The 26,360-nt window shown below is 35.3% G+C and overlaps 1 protein-coding gene and 1 pseudogene across 1 annotated transcript in view; one reads left to right on the plus strand and one right to left on the minus strand.

Annotated features, from left to right (window-relative positions):
• The window catches only part of Rnls (renalase, FAD dependent amine oxidase), a 626,870-nt gene that overhangs the window by 349,652 nt on the left and 250,858 nt on the right, over positions 1-26,360 (minus strand). The gene's annotated exons all lie outside the window — the stretch shown is intronic.
• On the plus strand, positions 21,886-22,207 carry LOC110318007 (annotated as a pseudogene).

The following is a 26,360-nucleotide window of genomic DNA, read 5'->3' on the forward strand; positions in this document are numbered from 1 at the left end:
TTGAGTTCTATTTCCTCTTTCTACTTGTCTTCCATTGTCTTTCAGAAATGTACAGGCCTCCCAAGGCATCATAAGAGACAGTGAAATTAGACAAAAATATCATCCTGAGTTAACCCAGACCCAGTAAGACAAACATGGTATATACTCACTTAAAAGTGGATATTAGATCTTCTGTAAAGAAAATTCATGCTATAAAGAGGCCCATGTAAATTCAATATGTTTTCTATCTTAATGATATGTATTGTCTGACCAATGGCTGCTAACCTAAAGTCCTAGAGAATTCCATGATATTTGAGTAAGTATATAAAGGACCTAGAAAAATATAAATTTATTTTGTAACAGCTCAAACAAAATACAATTTATAACCATTTTAATAGTGGTTAAAATATATCAATTAATATGTACTCCACAGCAAGTAAAGTCAATAAGTAGTTGAGAAAATATCATCCATGAATGGTAAACCTCATGTATTTATAAAATAATTTATCATTTTATGCTATATTTAGTTTTAGTAGTGTTTATCAAATATCAGTTTATATGTAGTATTAATTATCAAATGCGTTTCATTATAAGAATCCAAACTAATGCTTATAAGAAGAATAAAATGTAAAATCTCAAATTAGTACTTACAAAAGTTACTTTAGTACTCTATAATTCAAATGCTTTAAGAATATTCTTCAGTGTAATTGATTGTTCTTTGGATTAACATTTTATGTAATAAAATTTGTATCCTTCATATAAAACTTCATTTACATAATTCTTCTTCAGTATTACACAACAGCATTTTCTTTCTTTTTCTTTTTCTTTATTAGACATTTTCTTTATTTACATTTCAAATGCTATCCTGAAAGTTCCCTATACCCTCCCCCCGTCCCTGCTCCCTTACCCACCCACTCCCACTTCTTGGCCCTGGTATTCCCCTGTGCTGGGTAATATAAAGTTTGCAAGACCAAGGGGCCTCTCTTCCCAATGTTGGCTGATTAGGCCATCTTCTGCTACATATGCAGCTAGAAACATGAGTTCAGGGGGTACTGGTTAGTTCATATTGTTGTTCCACCTACAGGGTTGTAGCCCCCTTCATCTCCTTGGGTACTTTCTCTAGCTACTCCATTGGGGGCCCTGTGTTCCATCCAATAGCTGACTGTGAGCATCCACTTCTGTGTTTTCCAGGCACTGGCATAGCCTCACAAGAGGTCGCTATATCAGGTTCCCTTCAGCAGAATCTTGCTGGCATGTGTATTAGAATCTGGGTTTGGTGGCTGATGATGGGATGGATCCATGGATGGGGTAGTCTCTGGATAGTCCATCCTTTCATCTTAGCTCTAAATTTTGTCTCTGTACCTATATCCTTTCATGGGTATTTTTCCCTTATTCTAAGGAGGAATGAAGTATCCACACGATGGTCCTCCTTCTTGTTTTCCTTGTGTTTTGCAAAATGTATCTTGGTGTTCTAAGTTTCTGGGCTAATATCCATTTATCAGTGAGCGCATATCTAGTAACTTCTTTTGTGATTGGGTTACCTCACTAAGGATGATATCCTCCAGATACATCCATTTGCCCAAGAATTTCACAACAGCATTTTCAAAAACTATTAAGATAGTGTTAAGGTGAATATTCTTTGTATCTAAAAATCAAAAAAATTAAGAAATTATAATAATCAGAAGTAAATAACAGAAACAAATGTTAAGAGAGTTGCAGAACCCTGAATAGAATTTTATCAACAAAACAATATTAAGTGGCATCTTTTAGGATTTGACGTATTCTGACTTGTTGAAAATGGATAATATAATAAAAATTTTCATACCATTAAGACAAAAGATATGCAATAGTCATGCTCATGTATACAATATAAGTGGTGTATGTTGAACAGAATTCAAGACAAAACAAAACAATAAAAACAAAGCAAAACCAAACAAAGCAAAACAGAAGAACCTAGTGAAGTGGTTTGTGCCCTGTGTAAGTACCAGTTTGCATCTTGTCAAATGATATAAGTCCAAGCAGATCATGCTATCTAAGTTCATACATGAGCTATCACAGTGTCTTAGTCAGGGTTTCTATTCCTGTACAACATCATGACCAAGAAGCAAGTTGGGGAGGAAATGGTTTATTTGGCTTACATTTCCATACTGCTGTTGATCACCAAAGGATGCAGGACTGGAACTCAAGCGGGTCAGGGAGCAGGAGCTGATGCAGAAGCCATGGAGGGATGTTCTTTACTGGCTTGCTTCCCCTGGCTTGCTCAGTCCACTCTCTTATAGAACCCAAGACTGCCAGCCCAGAGATGGCACCACCCACAAGGGAACGTCCCCCCTTGATCACTAATTGAGAAAATGCCTTACAGCTGGATCTCATGGATGCATTTCCCCAACTGAAGCTCCTTTCTCTGTGATAACTCCAGCTATGTCAAGTTGACACAAAGCTATCCAGTACACACAGTTTACTCATAGACCCCAAGGGTACCTACAATTCTAATCTTGCATCCATATGAGAAATTAATTTCTCTCTCTCTCTCTCTCTCTCTCTCTCTCTCTCTCTCTCTCTCTCTCCATATATATATATATATATATATATATATATATATATATATATAATATCTATCTATCTTTATATTCATTTACATGTACGAATAGAAAGCATTTTTCTCTGAGGATAAAATATTGTGACCATTCTTTTGTAACATTTTTCTACAAAGATTCTATGTACTGATAAATTCCCTCTAATCTATCAGTTTGGATGGAATACCCTGAGCACAAAGAAAACTGGGCAAGATATTCTGAAACTTTAAAAAGTAGTAAATTTCAAAAAGAGAAGGAAAGAAAAAAATATATTATAAAAGATGTACCTGATTATAATGTATAAAAGTTTTTAACTGATGTTCCTGCTAGATTGAGCTTTACATACACATCAATGTGGCTCTAGTGGTGAGTCAGAAACAACATACATTTGTCAGAATTTAATTTCCTTGCACAGAAACAAATCTTTCAGAAGAGTGAGGCTGTATTATCTCCATACAGAAAAAGCAGTGGCTCTTGCAAAGGATGCACATTCAATCCCAGAACCCATATGGTGGCTCACAACAGCTTATAGCTCTAGTTCATGGTTATACAGTGACTGCTATGTGCATCATACTGGGAAAAACATACTTACAAAATAAAACACTCATGCACAGAAAACCAAAAGATAAAAGCTATATATTTCCAATCAATTTATAATGAACGTCTGGGTTTTGACCACAGTAAGGAATCTAAATATTATTGTTACAATAATAAAGGTTTTCTTTTTAATTTTTTGAAACAAAAATACATCATTTTTCACTTTATATGCCATCCAACTCCTACCACCTACACTACTTTTCTCTCTCTAAAATTTGTGAACTACGAAGTCTTTTTTCTCTAATTTATGTTTCATATTACTAAACATAGAAATAGAGCCTTCTCAAGCCATAAAATGTTACTTGCACAACTATGATTTTAGAGCTTACCACTGGGTTTCATTAAGTAGAGATAGTACTAACATCAATAGTTTGGTGTGAACATGTATGTGCGTTCCTATTTGTTCCACAAAATGACTGATTTGAGCCAGTTGTTATTTGTGCTTTTGTAGATTCATTCCCTTTGATATATGGATTGTTTTATATAGTACAGACTTCTCTTTTATAGGTTCTCTATAGATCTTTGAATTTCAACTCATTCTTCTTGGATGGAAACCTTAGCTGCTTTGGACTTTTCCAAATCCCATTTGCCTGGAAGGATTACAAAGGTAGGAACTGTCTTTGGACAACAGATGTGCAATATAACATTTATCTAGTTAGAGTCATATTTTTTATGTTATACTCTCTCACAGCCTAGTATGCACCCTTTGGTAACTCCTGTTTTGTATGTATTTTGTATGTGTGTTTCAATATCTGACATAATTTCTACATGACGCTGCTGCTGTCTCCTTCCCCCAGCATCTCGAATCACCAGTGTGTCTACTAAAGCTGTTGATCATAATCATTTCACTTAAATGGAAATATGTGCTTTGGGGTCCCCTGACATGGCTCTCCCAGTTGGTGTAAATATCATTAGTTCATCTATGGTGTAGTATTACAGGAACATCTTCTGTGAAAGAATTGTAATCTCTTGTGGAAATGTAAGACATTCATTTAATCTGTATACCACTACTGACAGTGTTTTCAGTGGATTTTTTTCTGGTTTGCTAAGTTGCAAGTTTTTGTGTAGACATGTTTTCATTTTATGCTAAGTATACTTCAAAATATAGACATTTCTATGCAGAGTTTAGTTCAACAGTTCTACCAGGGATTAACTCTGAGTAACCCTCCCCAGTAAAGAAAGAGAAAGATCGCTATCACCCCAAGATGTTCAGGGTTCTCAGATGCTTACATTCAATTTAATCTGATTAAAAATATTCCTATCATATTTGGGTGTGTTTTTTTTCAAATCATGTACTGAATGTCAAAGTCAGTGGACTAAGACAATCCACCTTTCAGTAACACACAGTAGTTTTGTCTTTTGTTTCACTCCTTGTAAACATTGTGTTTTCATCAGACAAAACACTTCCTCACATAAAGAGCTGCTCTTCACATTTGTCAATTTCAGTTCCTTTTGGGTGAAAAAGAATTTTTTACTACTGTATCTTCCAGTGCAATGGGTAGATATGTTTGTGATATTAACTTGGTCAATGTTGGATGTGTTGCTATGATGGGATCAATTCGTGGATATTCTCCAGAGTAGTTAAATGTGGTAGGCATTGTTTTCTTTCAAATTCATCATTGGTGTGTGTGTGTGTGTGTGTTTTTGTGTGTGTGTGTGTGTGTGTGTGTGTATGTTTGTGTGTGCAAATGTGTTGCTAAGAATAACAACTGCATCTGGTAAATTAAACTTTAATTCATTTAGTCTGGTACATACTAAAATCAAGGTGTGCTTTTCACACAATTCTAGTACTCTACATGAGAGCATATATCTGTTGCCCACCAATTATGAGTGAAGAGATAGTTATCAGGATGGATGACTTTCACTTTTTCTTCTACTGGGTTCAGTGATTACATCTTCTGTCATTCATCAAGTAACTGAACAATCTGGAGTCAATCAACAATTTTCTAGACAAATACAAGTACCAAAGTTAAATCAGGATCAGATAAACCATATAAACAATCCAATAACCCCTCCAAAATAGAAGCAGTCATTAAAAGTCTTCTAACCAAAAAAAAAAAAAAATCCCAGAACCAGATGTTATTAGTGAAAATTTCTCTCAGACCTTCAAAGAAGACCTAATATCAATACTCTTTAAACTATCCCACAAAATATAAACAGAAGGAATACTACCCAACTCGTACATGAAGCAACTATTACCAAAACTGTACAAAGACCCAAAAAGAAAGAGAACTTCAGACCAATTTTCCTTATGAATATTGATAAAAAAATTCAGGAAACTTCTTCCAAAGCAAGTCCAAGAACACATCAAAACAATCGTTCATCATGATCATGTAGGCTTCATCCCAGGAATGCATGGATTGTTCAATGTACAAAATCAATCAACATAATACACTACATACACAAACCAAAGAAAATACCACATGATAATCTCATGAGATTCCAAGAAAGCATTTCACAAAATTCAACACCACTTCATGGTAAAAACGTTGGAAAGATCAGGAATTCAAGCCCCATTCCTAAACATAGTGAAAGCAATATACGGCAAACCAGTAGCCAAGATCAAACTGACTGGAGAGAAACTTGAAGGAATCCCCATAAATCCAGGGAGTAGATAAGGCTGCCCACTCTCTCCCTACCTATTCATATAGTATTAAAGTCTTAGAGCAATCAGACAACAGAAGGACGTCAAAAGGGATACAAATTACAAAGGAGGATGTCAAAATATCAGTATTTACAGATGATATGAAAGTATACTTAAGTGAACCCAAGAATTCCTCCAGAGAACTCCTACAGCTGAAAAACAACTTCAGCAAATTGGTTGGATATAAAATTAACTGAAAAAAATCAATAGACTTCCTCTACTCAAAGAATAAAAAGTCTGAGCAAAAATTATGGAAATGACACCCTTCACAGTAGTCACAAATAATTATAAAATCCCTTGGTGTGTCTCTAACCAAGGAAGTGAAAGATCTGTATGACAAGGACTTCAAGTCTCCGAAGATAAAAATCAAAGAAGGTCTCAGAAGAAGGAAAGATATTCCATGCTAATGGATTGGCAGGATTAATACAGTAAAAAATGGCCATCTTGTTGCAAGCAATCTAAAGATTCAATGTAATCCTCATCAAAATCTAACTCAATTCTTCATAGAGCTAAAGAGCAATTTGCAAATTTGTTTTCATGAGAAAAAAACCCAGGATAGTGAAAATATTCTCAATAATAAGAGAACTTCTGGTGGAACCACCAACCATGAACTCAAGCTATATTACAGAGCAATATTCGTAAAGCTATATGGTATAGGTACAGAGACAGGTAGGTAGATAAATGGAATAGAACTGAAGACCCAGAAATTAAGTCACACTCGTGTGGTTATTTTATCTTTGACAAAGGAGCTAAAACCATCCAGTGTAAAAAAGACAGCATTTTCAACAAATAGTGCTGGCACAACTGGTGGTTATAATGTAGAAAAATGCCAATTGATCCATTATTATCTCCTTGTACAAAGCTAAAGTCTAAGTGGATCAAGGACCTCCTCATAAAACTAGATATACTAAAACTAATAGAAGAGAACATGGGGAAGAGCCTCAAACACCTGGGCACAGGGGAAATTTCCTGAACAGAAAATCAATGGCTTATGCTCTAAGATCAATGATCAACAATTGGGATCTCATAAAATTTCAATACTTCAAAGCTATAAGGCAAATGACACTGCCAGTAGGAGAAAATGACAACTGGCAGATTGGGAAAAGATGTTTACCAATTCTACATCCAAAAGAGGGCTAATATTCAATATATACAAAGGACTCAAGAAGTTAGACTCCAGAGAATCAAATAACACTATTAAAAATGGGGTATAGTGCTAGACAAAGTATTCTCTATCGAATGGCCAGGAAGCACCTAAAGAAATGTTCAATATCCTTAGTCATCATGGAAATGCAAATCAAAACCACTCTGAGATTCCACCTCACATTAGATAGAATGGCAAAGACAAAAAACTCAGGTGAGAGAAGATGCTATTGCCAATGTGGAAAAGGAGGAACACCTCTCCATTGTCGGTGGGATTGCAAGCTGATGTAATCATCTTGAAGTTAGTCTGGCAGTTCCAAAGAAAATTAGACATATTAGTATCTGAGGACTAGATGCTCCTGTGCATATACCCAAAGGATGCTCCAACATATAACAAGGACTCCTCCTCCACTATGTTCATAGCAGTCTTATTCATGACAGCCAGAGGATTGTCACAATGCAGATGTCCCTCAATAGAAGAATGTATACAAAAAATGTGGAACATTTGCACAATGGAGCACTACTCAGCTATTAAAAACAATGACTTTGTGAACTTATTAGGCAAATGGATGGAACTAGAAAGTATCATCCTGAATGAGGTAAACCCAGTCACAAAAGAACACACATTGTTTGCACTCACTGACAAGTAGATATTAGCCCAAAAGCTCAGAATATACAATATACAATTCACAGATCACATGAAGCTCAAGAAGAAAAAAAATACCAAAATGTTGCTGCTTCAGTCCTTCTTAGAAAGGGGAATAAAATAAGGGAGGAAATATAGAGACAAAGTGTGAAGCAGAGACTAAAAGAAAGTCCATCCAGAGACAGCCCCACCTGGCGATCCATTGAAAATAGTCACCAATCCTAGAAACTATCGTGGATGCCAACAATTGTTTGATGACAGGAGCCTGATATAGCTATCTGCTGAGAGGCTCTGCCAGAACCTGACAAAGAAAGAGGTGGATACTTGCAGTCTACCATTGGACTTAGCACACAGGGTCCCCAGTGGAGGAGTTAGAATAAAGACCTGAAGGGGTTTGTGGCCCCATAGGAAGAACAACGATACCAACAAACCAGACCTCTCAGAGCTCCTAGGGACTAAACTACCAGCCAAAAGGTACACATGGTGGCACCCATGGCTCCAGCTGCATATGTAGCAGAAGATGGCCTTGTTGGACATAAATGGGAGGAGAGGCCCTTGGTCCTGTGAAAACTTGATGCCCCAGTGTAGGGGAATGCCAGGACAAGGAAGTAGGAGTGGGTGGAATGGTGAGAAGGGGTTTTTGGAGGGAAAACCACACAAGGGGAAAGATATAGCTATACTATTAACAGAAAATTCTGAAAATTGAAAATCTAAATTAATAAGAACTATATAAAAGACAAAAAGTATAGGTAAAAATTACACCCATGCACAGGACAAAGTGTAGGTTGCCCAACTTTGAGGTGAGACTCACTACAGCCATTAAGGAAGGTGATGAGGGCCAGTGGATAGTAGACTGTTCTGGGAGATCTCTTCTTTATAAATCTAACTTTGAAAAAAACGTAGGTGTACCGCTTCTTTGAGTTCATCACAAACCTTGATAGTTGTCATAATGAAGTAAGATTCACGGTGCCCAGAAAGTTTGTTACGCAGAGAAGTATAATCTGGACCCAGAAAAATGTTGACTTTAAACTGTTGAGCCAGTTTTTGACTTGTTGCTAATGCTCCCATAGCTGAAAGACATTATATACAAATATAGTTACTGTTCCCTCCTTCTTAATCTCTGTTTTACAGAGATTATGTCTCTTCTTTTCCAGACATTTGAACTTGTTTCTGAAGATTTCCCTTAGTTTAGTCATTGGAGTGCTAAGATGAAAATCTCTTTAAGTTCCATTGAGTTTGCTTCTACCCCTCCCACTTACTGTGAATGACTCTGTTTATGATTTACCATTAGAAAAAAATCATTCTGTAAGAGGAAAAATATTCTGCCCTTTAAGAGATCTCTCTAATAAATCCTGGAATTCTATTACTTTGGTATTTTCTGCTCTGGGAAATTCCACCTTGTTTATTTTGTGTTGTATTCTTGCCAGTGTTAAGCTTATTTACATTTATTAAAGACTTACAGATGGTCTTCTAGTTTTTTTGACTGCTGGCTCACATATTTGAGACTGACCGTAATTAAGGATCAACTCAGCAATTTTAAAAAATAAAATCTTCTTTGACTCTTGGAAGAGACACGTATGCAAAGTATCACACATTGATTTTAATGATCTCTAGATTTTTAATTATATACTTTCATATGTACCCCCTGTAGCATCTCCATCCCACTCATGCAGGTGCACACCTATATTCAAATCTACTTATCTATCTAAAATCATTCTGTCTGTCACATTATAAATTGGGCAAATGGATACATTAGTTAGAAATACCTTCCTTGACCATATGTCCTTGGTCACATTTGTTTTTTGAAAATATATTCTTTGTACAAACCCATACAATATCAATCAATCTGTGTGAGAGCTGACCAAAACAATGAAGACAGATTCATAAGGCATTTTCCTAGAAAAATGGACACGCCAATTTTCACCATGTTCTATGCCACTTTAGAAAGAAAACACACACACACACACACACACACACACACACACACACACACACACACACACANAGAGAGAGAGAGAGAGAGAGAGAGAGAGAGTTAATTATTAGTTTTAGACATCCTATGTTCCTCAAAATGTACTCCATTTAAATATTTTATGCATTATAGACTCTGATTTCAACATTCAACATTTTAAAACAGGCTACAGTTTTTATCTCTCAGAGCTTCTCTGTTTTACAAAGAGGTGTACCATATATATATATATATATTATCTTCTTCAGGATACAAATTTCAACACTTTTTTTTTGCATACCAATAAGGCTTCCTTGAGAATGGCCAATATAGTAAGTCTGATTCTGTCCTGTTTTCTCCAGAATGAAATTAATGGTGGCTGGAAGGTCATATTTTATCTTTTGATCAAAACTGCATGAAAACAGAATGGAGAAAGGTGATTTAGCTACTAACCAATAAGTAATTCATTTCTGTTTTAAATGTTGTCTCTATGAGATCTATGTGAAGGGAGACATTGTTCACAAAGTGGTGTCAATTATCAATTACTACCTTCACTAGGATACCACCCTATGAACACTATTTCTCTGTGATCACAAATTTTCCATGACATTTATCCACAGTTATACACATTGCACAGAATATAGCTAAAATTCTCATGTCTACAGTGAATGAATTGTTAGACTTGATTCTGATAACTTTTCCTCGAGTGCTAAATTTCTAAAAATTCTAGGTTCTCCACACGAACATTATATCATTTAAAATTTGGAAATAGGAAATCTTCCCCAAACTCCTACTGGGAGAGAGAAACAGAGACAGAGACAGAGACAGAGACAGAGACAGAGACAGAGATGGACAGAGATTGCTAAAGGTACAAAGATGATTATATAAAGGAAGTTTATTAAACAAATTGATGAGATAATATTCTAGTACACTGTGATACAAACTAATCACATGTACTATTAACTGTCTCCTTTCTCCATTGCCTGCCAGTTTTCCTTTTATGAAAATATCAACAGTATCAGCTGAGGAGGCAGCTCATTGGAAAATAACTGGGGAGTGATTTTGATCCTGAGGGCCCAGAAAAAACCAAAACCAAAATCAGTTATGCTGTTGCTCACCTGAAATTCCAGCAAGTCATGTGTAAAAGTAAGCTGTTTTGCTGACCACTCACCCTATCATATTTAGAGATTCCCAAGGCAGACAGACACAGTGTGTCAAAGGAATAACATTTGAATTTATGCTCTGATCCTCACTAAAGACAAGTACATGAAAATACATATATTTCATACACACTAGCATGTATACACACACACACAAATCAGAATACATGCTTAAAGTAAAGAGTAATGGGGAATAGCTATATGCAAATGTCTACATTTACAAAATTATAGCATTAAATATATCAAAGTTACTTCACTGAAGTAATTTTATACAGACATGGGTGAGGTCTGTGAGAAGACTCAGTGAGCAAAGGCACTTGTTACCAGGCCTGTTGCCCTGAGTTTCGTTCCCAGTACTAACATAGCTAAAGGTGATTGCCAATTCACTTACGTTGTTTCCTGACCTCCAAACATATACTAAAGCATTTACATGCACAGAGAGACAGACAGACATACACAAACACACACACACACACACACACACACTCTAAATACATAAATGCTTATTAGTTTTTAACATAAGTGCATTAGTTAGAAGAGTTACTCATATTTATATAGTAGAATATAGGCTATAATGATAATTATACTACAATTATTATGTGTTTTAGCAGTAACACAGAGTCCCAAACCATGTCACCCAAGTCAATCTTCTAAATCACTCTAAGTGAAATGCCTTTAATCCTGCTTGACAAAATTATTTAACCATTACACTATTTGTCATTATTGTAAGGCAAAAATAGAAATCACATGGAGTTGTTTCCTACCTAAAATCCCAGAATTCTTTAGAATCTGGGTTGAGGGTCACGTGTTTCTTTGCCCACGTACTTCCTCTGTTGCTTCCCATCCACACATCATACCCAGCATCTGCGAGGATGAAGGCCAGGGTGTTGTTGGGAGGATTGGAAACCCAGGCACCAGGAGTTGCTAGCAAGTCATCCTGACAAAATACTACCATCTTTGGGGCTGCAAAAATAATCATGAAAATGCTTTACCACATTAGTGTCTACTGACAATGTAATCAACAACTTCAAGTATGTATACTGGAGCCAAATGTTTCTGAAACAAGCATATAGGATGTGATAAGATTTCATTTCACTCAATTTATGTCAGTCAATGTTAATCAATGTGGAGCTGTGCAAAAGTTGGTCTCCATCCTACCTTACCCACCTCAACCATAAATTTCCTTACTACATCTGTTACTCTTTTAGAATTTATAGTTTGTAGTTATTTAAAAGTGATGGTTCATACTTTATAAAATCCAAGAGGCAAATGATTGAAATAGTAATGACTAAACATCAAAAGATTAATACGCAGTTTCTTTTAAAATTCACTGGACTCTAAGAACATTCAGGGCTTCTGGATGGATTTGAGGAATGAACCAGGTCTCATGTATTGCCATCTAGATCATAAACTGTGAATGATCACAACAGGAAACTAAGGGATTTCTCAGATGCAGTGTGCTTGATAATTATTTAGGAGTTCTGTGCCCTCTGTAGAAGCACATCCTTGTCCTCACAGTGACCAATGCTACGTTTGGCTATAGAAACACATCTTTGTTCTCATAGTGACCAATGAAATCTAGGTTTATCTATAGAAGTATATCGTTGCCCTCAGAGTGACCAATGAAAGCTAGGTTCCTTTATGCCCCAGCTTTAATCATTGGTATCAGGGAGCTCCGATTGCTCTTTTGAAATAACTCAGTTTGGAAGTAACCTTTTAGTAAGTCATTGCCTCAAGATGCTGATGGTTTCAGTATGTATCTCACTCAGATCTTACCTGAATTATTAGCATTATTCTTCCCATGAGGAATTTGGTTAATTGGAAGAATATAACCATCATCAGTCACAACCTCATATTCTTTGCTTGGATATCCCCAGTGTTTAATAATCTCACTCTACAAGAGAAAACATACAATAATGATTTTCATGAATTTTTTTATACTTACTCATTTCTCAAGATCCTTAAAATAAAATTATTTCTTCTTGGTATTAAGTCATCATTCTGGTCACTGTTCAGATTGTAAGAGATGCAGCCAATTAGAAAGGTTGAAATAAACTCATAGAGATAAAGCAAATGCATTTAATTTTATTAGTGATAAGAATAGCTTAGAAAATTGTAAATAGATCTACCTGAAGTCCCAGCTACACCAATCTTGGGTATATATACAAAAGATGCCTCAGTATGCTACAAGGGCTCATGCTCCATGTTCATAGCAGTCTTATTTGTGATAGCCAAAAGTTGGAATTAACTCAATTCCCTCACAAATGGAAGAATGAGTACAGAACATGTGGTTCCTTTACACAATGGAATTTATTCCTCACCTATTAAGAATGAGGGCATCATGAGTTTTGCATGCACATGGATAGAACTAGAAAATATCATCCTGTGTAAGGTAACTCAGACCCAAAAGGATATGCATGGTATGTACTCACTAATAAGTGGATGTTAGCTAAAAATATAGAATACTCAGGATACAACCCACAGGACCCAAGAAGTTTAACAAGCTGAAGGACCAAGTGAGGATGCCTCAATCCTTCTTGGGAGGGAAAAGTAAGCAGTCACAGGGACAGTGGGAGGGAGGGTCCTGTGTGCGAGAGGGGACAGGGAGCCGAAGAGCGTAAGATGATCATGTGTTGGCAGGGGAAAAGGAATGAAGCCCTGAGAGTCAGCAGAAAAAAAGGAAACAGGCCACCTTGGGACGTAGGAGGTGGGGAGACCCTCTAAAAGGTACCAGAGACCTGGAAGGTAAGAAACTTTCAGTACTCAAAGGGAGGGATCTTGGATGAAGTGATTTACAGTGGGGAAGTGGAACTTGTGGAGTATACCTCCAGTGGAGGGACAGGACATCAAGTGAATGGATTGCCTTGTCATTTCACAGTCAAAAGCTCTGACCAAGAATTGTTCCTGTCTGAGGGAACTGCAGGGATAAAAATAGAGAAGATTATGAGAGAAAGGATGTACAGTGACTCTTGAAAAACAAACAAAAACAAACAAACACAAATAGGAGGTTCAGTGATGTCCCCACATTAGTATCCAGCTTATTGGGAGGCCTGGGGCTCTGACACTGTTATGGATACTGTGGTGTGCTTGCTGACAGAATCCTGTCATGGCTGCCCTCTGAGAGGCCCAACAAGAATCTGAAAGAGCCTGATGAAGATACCAGTACCCAACCAATGGACTGGAGAGAAGCCAGGGACTCATGTGGTTGAATTGGGAAAAATCTGGAAGAAGCTGAGGAGGAGGTCGGGCCCCATGGGAAGACCAGAAGCTTCAACTGATCTGGACAACAGAGATCTGTCCAACACAGAGACACCAACCAATAGCATATGCCAGCCAGCTGATATGATGCCTCCAACATAGATACAGCAGAGATTTGCCTTGTCTGGCCTCAGTGAGAGAAGATGTACTTCACCCTCCAAAGACTTGAGCCTCCAGGAAATGGGGATGTCTGCTTGGGTGGGGTAGGTGGTTGGGGTGGGGAGTGGGAACATCCTCTTAGAGATGGGGCATGGGGAGGAGGTATGGGATGGGGAGCTGTTGGCGGGGGGTGACAGACCAGGATGGGGATCAAATCTGGACTGTAGAAAATAAAGAGTAAAAAATAATTTAAAAAACAGAATAGCTTACAACATTCATGTGAGCTTCAGGATTCTTGTTTGGTCCAAACGAACAAAATATTTTTCCAAGTACATGGATAAGGTACATTGTTCTCAGCACCCACAGCATTTTAAACCTGCAGGGAAATAGTTATTTTCATGAAGGAGCTAAATACATGGTAGTATGTATCTCAGTTTATTGCATATACATTATGTCCATATATAATGTTCCTTAACTGAAAATTTTCATATTATATAATAAGAACATTAGATGAATTCAAAAGTTTAAAATAAATACTCACAGCAGAAATATACAGGACAAAGAACAGATTAGATATAACTAAAGATCAGCTTAGATATAATTAAAATTGATAATGTTTTATGAAAGCTATCTATCTATCTCTTAGTTGTTCCTAAAATCAAGATAATTTTAACTAATTTGCCAATAAATCCTCACTGATGACTATTTGACATTTACCCTAAAGGACTAAGATTAGTATACAATTTATTGGTTAATGATTTAAAGAACTTACTTATTCAAAAGACTTTACATTATTTGCATCAGGGTGAGGATAGGAGGAAAGGTTAAAAAATGATAGCAGAGATGCATGAAAAGCCAGGCAAATGGATTTCCACATGTTGAAGATGTGCAGTACAAGGAATCCTGTCTATCCACCAGAACTTTCCTTGCCTTCTTTCATAACTATTTCACATATATTCCACCACTGATTTTTGAACTTCTAAAATATGTGCTTTTAAAAAAATACACAACCATGTGCCACAAACATCTCTTTTTTATCCACTATAAATATTATTAAAAATAAATATATTATTTTAAAGTTCTATTTGTGCACACAGTTTTAATAATCACAAATATGTCAATTTAGGTGAACCCAACAGACAGTGTTCATTTTCATGTTCCAAGCACAGGCTATGGCTTCTTGTCTTTCTTTCATTTTACTTTATTTTATTTTATTGTTCAATTCCCTAATACCAAGATGCTAAGTAAGCTGAGAGAGAGAGAGAGATATATTAGCCAAATAATCTTAGTAATAAAAGCAGTGTTGTAAATGTCAACCTTCATGTTGCCAACTGTTTATATACCATCTAAATAATGTATTAATAACATCTTGCTGTTTTAGTACTGAACCTAAACAATATAATTTGTAGAATATCATACTTACTGTTAACAAATATAATTATTTTGATTTCTTATAGTCCAAATGAAATTTTAATTCTCCTTTTTCGATCCTGCTCACTATAAATATACCACGAATGTGTGTTTTATATGAACTTTCCTGTAAGTAGACAGTGCCTACTTTAACCTTGAACTTGGATGCTTGTCAAATCAGATGTCAAATGTTGGACAACTCTCACAACTGACCTAGTTTCTCAGCTCTGGGCTCATCACCTGCCAATACCCTCCTCCACAATGTCATCCTTAGTGTGAAGACTGAAGCTTTCTTTAGATTTTAAGCTGAACAATAACTCACCAGGCTGCATTTCCCTCAAAACAGTAATTGTAACCATATTTCCTTACTAAATTCTTTGAAAAGTTGCTATCTATAGAATTACAAAATGAGTCAAGATATAGATTACAATAGTAAACAATGCCACTTTAAAGACATTTTCCCCTATAACTGACATAAGGGCAACATGTGTATATATTTGGCATATGATAGCTTCAGAACATAAAAATGATAAAGCATGCATAGCAAAGATGTTTTAAAACAACCAAGGATACATAAAATTTCAATAGAAAAAAAAAACAAGTCTCTATCAAGAAAGGATTGTGAAAACATCTGCAAATGCTTATTCACATTACATGAAAATAAACTGGATTAATATCTTGGTAACATAATATTCATTGTCTAGTAAAATTAATATAAAAATTTGTTCCTTCAGAAATTTCTATCCTTATATTCCCAGAAGAAGTCTGGCATATTGATAGCAGGAAATGCATATGGTACTACTTGAATGTGACTTTTGTCCCAGGGTCTATTCCTGGGCGGTTGGCATTCAGATTTAAACTGTAAATACAGTAGAATCTTTTGCGAATGGAACCTTGTTGGAATTACTATGTCAAGAGGACCTCACCATTAAATGTATCCATGCTGTATCTCAGAAGTAGGTCAGGATTGGGTGGAAACGGTGATTCCACAGGACATTTTGTTATAAAAAGAAACAAAAAGGACATCTGACTTGTCTGTATCACTTGATTTCTATATATCCATGAGACTCCTTCTACACGCACTTCTGACTCTGTTATGTTGCCTGGCATTTTGCAGCCCCCAGAACTGAGCACCCACCATTTTTCTCAAACCTATAAAAGACTGAGCCACATTGACCCATTTTACAATGCATCAACTGTGTGGTGTTTTCTTTCAGACTCAGAAACTGGAAAAAAATCATTGTTCAACTCTATTCTAAATACATATTCTTTATTATAGTAAATATCTTAAGCACAATCATAGCCATTTGTAAACTACATGTGGCAACCAATGGTCTATAAAAGTATTATATAAAAATTTAAGTAAAATGTACTGACTCACAGGTGGTTCTATTGTCAACATTTCTGTGTTACCCTAAAGCTCTATCTATAAGAGCATCTTTGTATATATTCAGTTCAGAGATTATTTCTTGGTGCATTCTCTCTGGATTTCTAACCTCTACAATTAGACCCTTTAATCTCTTGCTCATAGCCATTGACTTTGGAATTTCTTTTTTTGTACAAACTAATTCTGGTTGGAGGAGTATCCTTCATAAATTTGTCTTGCTTGTTTATTTGTGATCTCGATTTTGAAGCTACCTATTTTTTTTTTTTTTTTTTGGCATTTTCACTGTAACACTATAGCAGAGATTCTCAGCTCATCTACTCCAATGTTGCTTTAATCTAATTATTTTTTTTTTTTTACAACGTGAAGCATTCTACCTTATTTGTGAAATGGAGGGTTTTTTTTTTTTTGTATTTTTTTCTATAATATATAGGTTTATATGGCTCTAGTAATCGTTCTTTGTCTTGAATACTTCCCTGTTTATGTAGGAAAAGCACCTGACCAAAAGGGACCAAAAAACTTGCAGGATAGAAGCCCAAAGGGAGGGTAGTGAATACAAGTATGAATGACTATTTCATCACAGTGGAAATATACTATTTCTTTTATTAATTCTTCCAGGGGACTATGGTTAAGATACTGGCCCAACCTCTTAATTTTCTGTAGGAATGAATTTTGAGAGCTAGCATGAGGAGTCTAATCTTTGGACTTCTGTCTTTTTTTTTAAGACAAACATATTTCTCTGGTATACATAGTATCAATAATTTCTCAGATTATAAATGGAATTATTATCACAATTGATCCCACTTCTGCTTTGGTAACTGTCATCTCTGCCTTTGGCCTATACTCTTTATACATATATTCGTAGGAACCTGGTCAGGTAATGACTTAATCATGGGCAAAATTTTTCTGGCTTGTAAGATTGCTTTTCTGCCTCTTTCAGAAGTAATTATTGAATGCATTCCATCCCAACTCTCAAAGAAACCAATAAGAATGGATTATTCTAGTCTCAATATTTCATGTTTAATTTAAAGTGTTTCAGCAAACCATAAAGTTCAATAAAACTTAAAATGCAGTTGGCTGAACTTAATATATCTTAAAAGTTATCTATGGAGAAATATTGGAGGACAAAAAGTAGAGCTGCTCATGGTAGCTCATGGCACACCCAGGAGGTGAAGAGATCACCGTGGTTCATTGGGGGCTTTAGTACTCAGTGAGTTCCTGGGTAACTATGGTCATGTCCACTCATTCCTGCATATAGGCTGTAGAAGATCTAAGACAGAAACTTTACGGGGACACAGGGTTCATAGGATTTATTGTTAAAATCATCCTTTCTTAAGGGTGTTTTGTAATAGAATTTTTCCAATAGAATTTGACCACATCTATATCATTCTGTCCAGTTCTTATATACAGAGTTGTCTATGTTTTCATATATATTCCCAACTTCACTAAACATTAGTTATACATACATATGCTGTATCAATAGATAATATTTGCCAAGGAAAAGAATGGCATACAAGAAATATTACAGTAAGCCAAGTCAAAATTCTTTCTCATGTTCCCATGTTCTGGTTTATAAAAGAAATGTTTGAAGAAAGCCAAAATAAGCCATGTATTCATCCATAAAATGACCCAATCTGTACTCCTTGGTAGAAAATCTAGTATTTTGGCCTGTCAGTGTGAAGATACATCTGGGATAACATGAGAAATATTTTTAAGCCACTCTGACCTAGGATATCTGTGGCTGTTCATGGAGACCACACAGAACAAAGGCACTTTAAAGAAGTGAGAAATGTCATTGTTTTTTGTGCAATTTCATCTTTAGACTTTCAGAATACAGAAACTGGAACTTTTATTAAAGATAATGACTTAAAATTTAAACAATATTAGCTCTCTGGTCTAATTCACAGTGGGATAATTTTTATTTCCTGCCATAAATTGTCTGATGGATTTTATTGTTTCTTTCTGAGAAACCCTGTTTACATGTCAAAGATGAAAGTAAGTCTTCACCTCAGAGGCAGTCATTCGTTTCCCAAGTGAGCCTGAATGTTTTCATCCTCCCTTTAGGTTTGTCAAAAAGCAACTGTCCCAAATCAAATCAACTGCCAGGGTTGGAGTGAGGGAGCTCCCACACTGCAGCACCAGAGAACATGTCTGTAGGAGCTCAGGTCTAAACTGCTGTCAATGCACTGTCTGGGCTTGTGGGGGCAGGATATGGAACATGAGGTAAATACATCCTTATCAATGTAGTTTTCCCAGTCTGACTTCGTCCAAAATTTGCATAATTATTTCTGGGATAATTATATAAGTAAAGGTTTTTAAAATTTGTCTTTAATCTTCAATTACAGTCTCGATCAAATAGAAAGAAATGGAAATTTTCAATATGCAGCACAATTTTCATATTTTTAGACAAACCCAATTTAGAAAAAATGAAAGTGTATGTCAGAGATAATTCATCAATTTTTTTTTTTTTTTTTTTGGTTTTTCGAGACAGGGTTTCTCTGCATAGCCCTGGCTGTCCTGGAGCTCACTTTGTAGACCAGGCTAGCCTCGAACTCAGAAATCCGCCTGCCTCTGCCTCCCGAGTGCTGGGATTAAAGGAGTGCACCACCACATCTGGCTCACCAATTCTTTATTTATACTGCAAATTAGAAAATGAATTAATTGAGGCATTGATAATCATTTAGATTGTGCAAATTTACCAACATCATCTTCTAAAATCAAAGGTTATCACACTCACAAAAGCCTATCAGTATATAGTAGATTACATATATATATATGATAGATAGATTACATATATATAATATGATACATATATATATATACGATAGATAGATTACATATATATATATATATATGTAATCTACTTATCTATCTATCTATCTATCTATCTATCTATCTATCTATCTATCTATCTATCTATCTATAGTGAGAGAGAGAGGAATGAAAGATCCTGTCACAATACTTCTGTGGGACTATACATCTCCAGAAGTGATGCCAGAGTCTTTTATGACTGAGATATGAATAGGGAGAAAGTGGGAAATACAGCGTAACAATATCAAGTTCCCCGTGTACCTTCAGCCAGGATCAGACATGGTCTTGGCTAATTTAGTTAAGTGTGACTAAAGGCAGTGAGTGACACAGGACATTGGTGCCACTCTTATAACAACCGAGAAATATGGATTAATACATGTAAGACTTAAACTAACCAACTGCAAAGTTTAGTGTCTTCAGAGCTACATGTAGGGTCCAGAAGTCATAATTCTCCTGCCTTAATTTTCTGAATACTGGAATGACAAGTTGTATCACTAGCTTGATTGCTTTTATTTTGAATGACACTATAAAATGGAATTAATTTATTTAGTGTCCAAGTGTATTTAATATATCCAGGTTCACATAGGTGATTAAAACGAGTTTAATGGGTACATGAAAGAGAGACTTCTATGTTTTTTTCTAAAGTCGGAGAGGTCACTTTGTAGCCTGGATGACCCTGGAGTTAAGAATGTCCAACACTACTTTACTAGTTTAGTTTATTGATATGAAACTATAGTATGTCATATGAAGAGAGTTGTGTGACAAGACTGCCTTGTATAGCCTTAGTGGCAGCATTTCCTGTAAAACTAGATGCCTCAGGGAAGAGGGACACTGGTGGGGGTGAGTAAGGTAGCACCCTCGCAGAGGTGGAAGGGAGGGGGTATGGGGTCAAGAATTCATAAAGCAAAGACCAGGAGGGGGGCAATTTCTGGAATATAAATAAATAAAATAATTTAATAAAAATAGAGGGAAAATAATATAATGAGGTTCTGTTAAGAAGTTAAGTAGCACAATGTCACCCATTCTAATGAGCAGGATATCTTAGTTCTATTTTCTTTTTTAAAAATAACTAAACACTATTTTAATGTTAATTAAGTTTGTTGTCATAAAACTATTTTTCATCTATCCAGGAAAAAAATAGAAGCAACAAGAATGTGCTTTTTTTTCATGAAAATATATCACAGAACATCTTTCTTGAGAAGACTTAATGTCTCCTGCCTCCTTAATAATCCTGGTTTTACTGCAGAGAGGTGCGTTTTTCTTCCTGGTTATCCTAAGAGGCAGGCAGAACAGAACTGCTGCAGGGTCTGGTTCTCTGCATTCCTGACAAATGCTCTCAACTTCAATATTTCTTACTCTTCTTTTAAACAACTATAATTATGGTTCAAGATGTTAAGATCTTCAAGAGTTAACACCTGCCTATGATTTTTTTCTTTTTATGTGATGTAGCAGATGGGTGATTTTCAACTATAGGAACAAATAACACCAATTAAATGTTAATATTTGGGTCTGGAGAGATGGCTGTACAGTTCAGATATTTTCTTAAGGACCTGAGTTTGGCTTCCACTATTCTCATGGTGGATCCCAGACAACCATGTTTCACATCCAGGTTACCTACACCTTCTTCTGGAATTAGTGAGCACCATGAATACATGTGACACACTTACAAAGATGTAGGCAAAATATTAAGAAACCTATAATAAATGCAACTATTTAAGATATTAATAAAGTATGTGATTCTCATATGGTATGTGCAGGTATTCAATAATTCTTAGGTGGGCAAGTTCTTTGTATTCCAGAATATTTTAAAACAATTTTAAGAGAATAAAAATAAACTGGGCATGGTGGCCCATGACTTTAATCCCAGCACTCGGGAGGCAGAGGCAAGTGGATTTCTGAGTTTGAGGCCAGCCTGGTCTACAAAGTGAGTTTCAGGATAGCCAGGGCTATACAGAGAAACCCTGTCTCAAAAAACCAAAAAAAAAAAAAACACAGAGAGAGAGAGATTAAAAATAATATTTATTTTAAGTCAATGAAATATAGAAAATAATAATTCATGTGCTCAAAAATTCAAGGTACGTTAAAATCAACAGACAATAAGAAGTACTGAAAGAAATGGGAAAAAAAAGAGAGAGAACCAATTTCAATTAAATGGAATTTCAATTAAATGGATTGAGAAAAGGAAATTGATGAAATGGACATAAAAGGTCTAAGTCTGGGCAGCCGATGAATGTGGTTAGCAAGATGAACAAAGATGCACAGATGAGAGCAGCGATTAACCAAAAGTTAATAGAAACTAGAGAAAGAGAACGCCAAAATTGTTGCTGATAGCTAAATTAATTCAGTGTAGCTGGAAGGATCAGCTAAAGGCACACTGTAAAAAGGTAATTGAAGAAAAATTACTAGAACATGTTACTGTTGATGACTTGGTGGCTGAAATCACTCCAAAAGGCAGAGCCCTGGTGCCTGACAGTATAAAGAAGGAACTCCTACAGAGAATAAGAACATTCCTTGCTCAGCATGCCAGTCTTTAAGGGTGAATTAGAATGTGTTGGTCTATGCATTTATTTCTGAAAGTAAAACTTGCCATAATTAGAAATTGATTTCCCAAAATAAAGTCCTTTATTTGTATGATGGTATACAGTTTTCAGTATGTATACATTGTATTGATTATTTTCCCTAAATGTGTTATTTTAATAAATACCTCATGAATGAGAAAAAATAAGTTTCTTGTTACATCTCCATTTCTGTTTATTTATTTACACTAGAGAACATGTTTATGTATTTATTTAATCCATTTACCCAAAATGTCACTGAAACATTGGTTGTTATATATCCTATATCATTTTCTATAAAATGATTTTTAACATGAGCGTGCTTTTCCTGTAGCACATCTCAACATGACCTTGTCACATTTTTGATGACTCCACAGCCACAAAAGATTAGTTTCAACCAAAATCAACAAATTTTGGATTTTCTAAAGGGAGTGGAGGATGTTGTATTTGAGATTTTCTGATTCTTATTTTTTTTTTTTTTGCCAGCTCTGAATAACAGGAGATGCAGTGAGACACGTGTACTTATGTCACGTGTGTCTATGGAGGAAGACACATGAGATTTAATAACCATGGTATATTTCCAAGTCCCAGAGAAAATATTGATTTTTGGGTGACAAGGCACATAGGTAAGTTCGAAGATGATGCAATTGGTATTCTTTAACGTCAATTGTATTGTTTTTCTTACATTTCTCCAGTTGAATGACTTGCTCATTTCACACTCCTTACCCCAACTTGAAAGAGACTAATGTATAACTTTCTTAAATATGCATCCTAAAAATTTAAATCCATATATCAACATTAAAAATTTAGTATTATGAAAATTTCCAACCAATTCAAAACATGCTGATCAATTCCTCAGGAAGCCTGACTAGTAATGATTTCAACATCACTGAATGTCATGTTGAAAGCAAAGCCAATAACCACCTTACACTGTAATAACCTTGCTTTATCTTATCTTCAACTAAGTCCAACATAAATAAATGTTCCTAAGGGTAAGTTCATGGCTAATATGAAAAAAATCTTATGTCAATGAAACAGTTGCCAATACCATTTTTGAAAGCAGTGTTGTTTAAAGGTTTTTAAAGAAATAAAATATTTCTTTGAAAAATATTTCAAATCATAAAAACATGGTTCTATTTCTGTCCACTACTGATTTAATGTATTCAAAATACTGAATATTGAAATGTGCATATTTTCTATTTATGTACAATGTAAGATGATTTTGACTTGGATAAAATATTTAAGTGATTTCCATAGAGTGAAAATATTTTCTCCATTACTACTGAAGGGATCATTGTAAAATTTGTAAGTTCTTATCTACCTGAAATTTTTTGAGTTTCTTTCTACATATTTTACGTATATACATTTTAATGATATTAAGAACAAGATATTACTTCAATATAATGCAACAAAATATACCAACTAAAATTATGTCTTTGTTATACAAAGTGTCACTTAATGGAGATAGTAAAGTTTACATGTTGAAATAGAAGTGTTCAATTCAATAGAATGTTAAAAAGATAACGGAATATTACTGAACTGTATGCAACTGTCTTTAGTCTCAGCAATCTTTCACATGCCCATAAAGAAGACATGCGGGTAAAGTGTTATCCTCTGACATTGCTCTGTTCACTAATTTTGATGATAGTGAATAAGTCAGGTGAGGAGCATTCACAGAAAGCTAATAAAAGGCTATATCTTAAGGGATCATTGAGAAATTACTTCGGATAATTTTTTCCTGTTTGTGTTATACATGTTCAGCGGGATTTCAGTTCTAATAAATTTGGAGTGAAATTCACCCCTTTCATTGTTCCACAACCACCTCCACTACCAACAAATTAAAGTGCCATTCTTTGTTTTAATATGGAATTATTCCATTGCAACTCCTCTTTTTTGAGAAGTCTTTTTAGCATCTCTCTACTCGAATGTACCATATGTATTATCCTACCATGATGGTTTTCTCCTGATCTTTACTATTATTATGATTATTATTATGATGATTACTATTATTACATCTTTTTTAAAAGTCCAGTCATTATGCCCCACCTGGGCTGCCCTCCTATAGTTCCTCATCCCATCTCCTTCCTGCCCCCTGCCTCTGTCTCCAAGAGGATGTCTCCCTTAATCCCACCAGACCTTCACACCCCCTGGGCCTCAACTCTCTCCAGGATTAGGTTCTTCTTCTCTTACTGAGACCAGACCAGGCAGTCCTCTGCTGTCTAAGTGTTGGGAGCCTCATATCAGTTAGTATGTGCTGCATGGTTTGCGGCAATGAAATACAGATTTTTTAGTCTCCCAATATTCTTAATGGTCTGTGAGAAATGAACTGGAAAGGAATTCTGTTTTTTGTTTTCCCGTCATGCAATATGGTTGACTCTGACATCATTGCTTCTTAGCTTTTTACTTTCCTTCAGTCACATAAAAATATAAATACAAAAGATGATAGTTTGCAATGCTCAAAATACATATGGAAATGACTTTTAATAACTTGGAGCATAAAAAATGGATTTCAATGACTAGAACCAAAAAGCTCTTAATCACAGAGTCAACTGTTCCAGAAAGGGTTCTCATATAGCATATTTGGTAATTGATTAACATTTATCCAAATAAGTTCATTTGCTACTGTCATGGAATAATTAAATGAACTTAAATTTTAGAAAAATGAAAAACTAATATTGGTAAAAATTGAGGAAGTATAAAAGTAAGAAATGTGGTTAACAAAACTGGAAACGCTTAATCACACATATGATAAATACTTTGGAGTTCTGGGAAGGTTTGGAGTTCTGAAGTTCACAAGGAAGAGGCAGGAACGGATGATTTTTGAAAAGTAAATCTAGAACAAAAAGATAAAGTCATTTAAGGGATCTAATAACTTTCCATTTACATAAAATTATATTATATTACATATAACTTACATGTATATATTTTAGCACATGCATATTAGCTTGAAATATATGCATGGATAGTTTATAATAGTGTTTCTTTTTTGTAGACCTTAAATAGTATTGTTTGTATTAGTGTCTGCATGGTTTACAAACTTTTCTAGATATTTTATGATGTTTTCCTAGATTCAAGTTTTGGCCACTATTTTTAAAGGTCTACACCAAAATTCATGGTGAAATTTATCTGCATTATAATATATTAAAATTTAGGATATATACGGGTTAATTAGGTCATGAGAAACCTGCCTCCTTGAATAGACTTCCTATTGTGAATTAGTGAACGCACTGGTCAGCTTTGGATGATAAACTCATGCTGACTTGTGTCTCTGGCATGTACCTCTTTTATTGAGGAATCTGTCTTTCCTTAGAACCTGGTAAGAAGTACCACCACCTGGGGACCTGGGGTTCCCTAGCAACATAAAAATGATTCTATGCTCAAGTCTATTCCCAGAAGTTCAAAACAGAAGCCAAACAAGAACAAGAACAACAACAAGAACAACAAGAACACTAAAAGCATCTCTGTCCATCTGTCTATTTGTCCTTCTCCCTGTTTCTATTTTTTGTTTCTTGTTCTATCTCTCTTTTCTGTTTCTCTCTTTCACTCTCTGTCTCGCTCTGTCTCCCTTTGTATCTCTCTGTCTCTCTGTCTCTCTCTGTGTCTGTCTGTAACAATCATTAATAAATTAGAGGTTATGTATTTGAAAAATTACAAAACAGAGTTATGTGGGTGGGTTTGGAGATTGAAAGTGAAAGAAGGGCGTGATGTGTTTTATTATAAAAATAAAATAAATAGAAAAATAAAACAAAATAATAGACCTCAATCCCCTGTGTAATTTAGTGCCTTGTACAGACACAGGAAATTATGATCTTTTCATCATCTGTAAAGAGAGCACAGAGTAGCTTATGTATCAGAGTAATTGTGGCTTCATAGAACGAGAAAGGTATTGTTCTTTCTGCTTCTATTTTATGAAATAGTTTGAGAAAAATCAGTATCAGTTCTTCTTTGAAAGTCTGGTAGAATTCTGCAATAAATCCATATGTCCCTGGTCTTTTTTTTTTTTTTTTGGTTGGAAAGTTCTTCTATTTCCTTGTGTGATATGGGCCTACTTAGATAGTTTACCTGCTCATGATTTAATATTGGTATGTGCCATTTGTCTGGAAAACCACCCATTTTGTCTAGATTCTCCAGTTTTGTTAAGATAGGCTGT

This window comes from Mus pahari, chromosome 1, assembly GCF_900095145.1.
Source record: "Mus pahari chromosome 1, PAHARI_EIJ_v1.1, whole genome shotgun sequence".
Taxonomy (NCBI): Eukaryota; Metazoa; Chordata; class Mammalia; order Rodentia; family Muridae; genus Mus; species Mus pahari.